Here is a 4,875-nt window from a genome sequence, read left to right on the forward strand (position 1 = left end):
TCTCCCACAATAAAATTGCATTCTCTTATTGATGTTGATAATTCCTTAGTATCTAGCATGGTGCCTTGCACATAGCAGGTGCCTAAAAAACATATTTATTGTTACCATTTATTGATTTACTTCAAAACATTTAAATTAGTAAAGTATGTGCTACTAATATTCTCAAAGCTGTAACCATTTAAGGAAATATCATGATTGAGGAGTCTTCTAGGGTGTCTATTAAAGGGATTCTGAACTAGAGTTGTTGGAATTAATGTGGCCAAATCACAAAGTGGTGCAGCCTTGACCCTGATAATCTGTTTGAATTAAGAAATTTCTGACACCAGGAAACACACATCAATTCAGGCAAATAAGAGACGAATGGCTATACCAAATAATAGATTAATTAAATAAATTACATTTTGTTACTATCAAGTACATACAACTACTCCATCTAGGTATATTAAATTTTGACAACTAAAGTATTTTAGTAACTTTCTTCAATAAAGATCGTTATTTATAATGAGTATCTATTGTTTGTGTGAAAAGGTGCTGATTAAACACTTTATAGAAGATTGTTATCATAGATAGGTGCAATAAGCCTCTACCCAACTCTTGCTTATAGGCAAATTTCTTTCCAAACCCTTTCCATAGTTGAATTATGAGTAAACTTTACCCCAAATCATAAATTCCAAATTAACAGCATATGAATTAATGAAGATTTTTCCAAGAGCACTTTATATTGACACACACACACACAAATGGAAATCAAGTCACACATCATAACTCAAAATCAGCAACAATCACTTTTGAAAATGTTTCCACTAAAAAAGGAATAAATATGTGATTCTCTCGAATGACTAACTATTGCCTCAAGTAAAAAAGCTATGCTATTCTAAAATACCATGGACTATGCTTATAAAAAATAACTATTTACTGGCCCAAGGTGCCATTACTTCTGCTTTGGATAGTAAATTGGAGGAATCAACTAATGAGTTTTGCACAGGTTGGTTGTGTATAAACTTTCTTGAACTCTTGTTTTATCTAAGCCTCAAAGTTTCCTATTTTTAAATCTTGTTTACTTTCAGCAAAACGTGACTTCTTTGCTTCAAAGTAAACAGGCTTTAAAAAGTCTCATAAGTCATCTTGGGGTTTAGAAAGCTCTTACCAAACAAAAATCTTAATGGGTTCAGTGTCCATGATTCAGAAACACACGGATTGAATTTCCCTTAAAATACACACGAGCTTGAAAGTTAAGGGTGAAAGTAGTTGGCCAATTGCACTTGGGGTTTTGTGGGAGCCAGGATCTTTGGAAAGGCACTTGAGACACTTTTTTATAGCCTCAGATTCAACCAGGTTTTCCAATTCGGAGGGAGCTCCTTGTAATTACAAATGATGTATATATGTAGCTTGAAATATACCCATGAAGGTTGTACAAGACTTTATAAAGACCAAGGGCATATGGCATATTATGTAATCAAGATAGTTTGCTTCCTTTTTATAAAGACATCAACATACATCACTCATTGCCTTTTATCTGCAGGATGAAAGAGCTTACTCTTGGATGTTACAAGCACAACAAAATTATGACCCTTAGTAAGTAAATTTAATGTAGGTGATATGTATCACTAGTTTAGACAATTCTGTGAGTTGTCATCCCCTCTATACTTTTCCCTTTTAAAGAGGGAACATGTATAAAGTCTTTTGTTTTCCCAGAGAGCAGGCACCACCTAGGTCTTTGGTTATGAGTGTATCTGACAGATTTCTCCTCAATAGTACACATATGAGATATTGAAACAAATTTTAGTAAGTGGCTTAAGCAATTGGTCACATTTTTTAGCCATTCTCAGTATACTTTTGAATTGATGGAAAGAATTGCCCAGCATAGACAGTCAATAATTTTTTTTTTGAATATAGCTATTGGAGGTTTTACATTCTTTGGAATTTGGAGGGTGGTTTCTTCACTGCCAGGAAATGAAAAATACTAATTACACTTCCTAGGTTTAAGATGAGATCATTTATTTAAATGAAACTTCCAATGTGGTGGTACTTTGCAATTGTTTTGGCTCTGTAAACTTTGCTTGCAAGTTGATATTTGGTTTGGTGTGGGATCATTTAAAGAATACATTAAAAAAAAATCTTTGTGATATGACATGGTACATATTTAATCTGGTAGGACACCGGGAAACGAAGCAGTCTAGCTTTCCTGAGCACAAGAGCAACTTGTGAGCCCCGTCTGGTAACTCTTGGCCAGACAGTGGATAAGACCCAGAAACATTTACTCTTTCCAAGTGAACCAAAATGGTGTAATCTTTCTTCTTTAATATCAATAGCTAAAAGGTGGTTGGCTTGATGGCTTAAGGTTAGAAAGTCCTGCTTTATGAAACCTAAATGAGGTGTTCTGATACACATTTTCCTTTTCATTGGAAATTAAACTGTAAGATGAGATGTGTTCTCTTCAAGAGGATTTCTGTATATTTTTTGGTGGGTTAAATGAAATCACTCCTTTTAAAACCTCCTTTATTAAATTTTTATGGCTTCAAACACTTCAGAAAAGAGAAAATTTATTTTGGGGATATGGACAGAATCAAGAGATGTTTTCACACAAAATGTTTCTAGATCCCTTCTGCAGATAACTATATGAATGAGGTTATGATGAGGTAAAAAGCAACTCTGAATCTCAGTGGCTTAAAACAACAAAGGTTTATTTCCTGCCCCATTGAGGGATGCCTGGGGGTTCTGTCCCCACATTGTCATCGTCCTTCCTCTGCAACCCAGGCTGGACTGGCACATACAGATTCTTCTGCTCAGATTTCAAGTCACAAGGTCAACTTCAAGTGGAGCTCTGCGATTCTACATGTGCCCAGAAGGAGAGACCTAGGACAATGGTGAAAAGCACCAATGGCTGTCACACTATTTTATATGCTTACAGTCTGTAAAAATCAATTTAATTTTCACTCAGATTTTTATTCACTGTGTATCTCTCAAGAATATGTTATTATTGGAAGTGAAAGATTTGGGATCCTTGGAGATCATACGTTGTTCCTTCTTACCACAGGGAGAGAATAATGGCTTGTCACAAGTAATAGAGTAATTGACCAGAGGAAGCCATTTTCATACCTGGAAAAACTTCCACTTCATTTAGATACCTGGGATCTTGGCTGAATGCACTGACATTTTCTTCAAAGAGGAAAAATAATCTATGGGCAAGTTCAGAGCTTCCATGTTGAAAGGTACTTCATTATGTAGGTTGAAATGAAAGTAATAATGTTTATAAAAAGTAGTAAGAATAAAGTAAAATGAAATTAAATAAATTTACTTTACTTAAAAAAAGTAAAATGAAAGTAACAATTATTGTAGTGAATGACGAGAGGATTGCTCTAGTGCCCATGAAATTATTTATTGTTAGACATTACCATAGAAAATATTGGTTTGCTTTAAATAAATTTCATTTAAAATTTATTTAAATGATTATTAATGTATTTAAAATATTAAATAGTAATTATTTATTTAAATATTATTATATATTAAATATTATATATATTTAAATTATTAAGAATTGCCTTTAAATAAAGTTTGGGAAGTTTAATTAAACTTGAACTTTGTGTAATTTCTTTTTTTTTTTTGTGAGGAGATCAGCCCTGTGTTAACATCTGCCAATCCTCCTCTTTTTTTTGCTGAGGAAGACTGGCCCTGGACCGATATCCATGCCCATCCTCCTTCACTTTTACATGGGACGCTGCCACAGCACGGCCCGCCAAGCAGTGCGTCAGTGCCTGCCCAGGATCCAAACCAGCAAACCCTGGGCCACCACAGTGGAGCACACGGACTTAACCACTTGCGCCACCAGGCCAGCCCCTAACTTTGTGTAATTTTAACTTGGCTAACACCAGAGTTTTGTGATCTCTTCATTTGCCTTCACTTGATGTTTATTTCATCTTTCTGTTCACCTATCAATTGACTTAAAGCTGTGTGTTTCAAAGTAACTGTAACAGTCACTAGCGGGTCATAGAGTCATTTTCATAGATTGTGACTGGCCCATTTTTCTAAATATAATAGAATATAAAATACTAGGAGGTAGTAAAGTTATTGTTTAATAAACTTTTTTTATAGTTAATCATATATATGTCTTTCTCTGTATATATACTTACGTGTCTGGATTGTGATGTGTGCCACTATCAAAAAAGTTTGAAAAGATAAACTGCAAGCTTATCTTGTTCACGAGAAGATTCAAATTATAATCTGAATAATCAATTCAAACTTGAGGTGAGAAAATCGGGCAGTAAAGAAAAGGTTTTTTTGGGGCCGGCCCCGTGGCTTAGGGGTTAAGTGCATGCGCTCCGCTACTGGCGGCCCCGGTTCGGATCCCGGGCGTGCACCGACACACCACTTCTCCAGCCACGCTGAGGCCGTGTCCCACATACAGCAACTAGAAGGATGTGCAACTATGACATACAACTATCTACTGGGGCTATGGGAAAAAAAGGAGGAGGATTGGCAATAGCTCTTAGCTCAGGGCCGGTCTTCCTCAGCAAAAAGAGGAGGATTAGCGTGGATGTTAGCTCAGGGCTGATCTTCCTCACACACAAAAAAAGAAAATATTAAAAAAAAAAAAAGAAAAGGTTTTTTTGTCATGATGTTGTCAAACATCTGATTATAAGCTGGAAGGAAAGTATAAAAGGAAAGGTATAAAGTGTAGTACAGGCAATGCAATTCTACACACAATTCTAGCAAATTCCTGTAGCAGGGAACAGTTAACCTATTCTTGAATCATGGCTCTCCTTGCACATCTTTTCTGGAATCCAATTGAAGTTGGATCAGAAGCAGACAGATTATAGCATGCCCTCGATTTGTTTAAAATTCATACACTGAAATAGAACATGCTTTCATTTACTA

This window comes from Ceratotherium simum, chromosome 18, assembly GCF_057802395.1.
Source record: "Ceratotherium simum simum isolate JZ-2026a chromosome 18, ASM5780239v1, whole genome shotgun sequence".
NCBI classification, from domain to species: domain Eukaryota; kingdom Metazoa; phylum Chordata; class Mammalia; order Perissodactyla; family Rhinocerotidae; genus Ceratotherium; species Ceratotherium simum.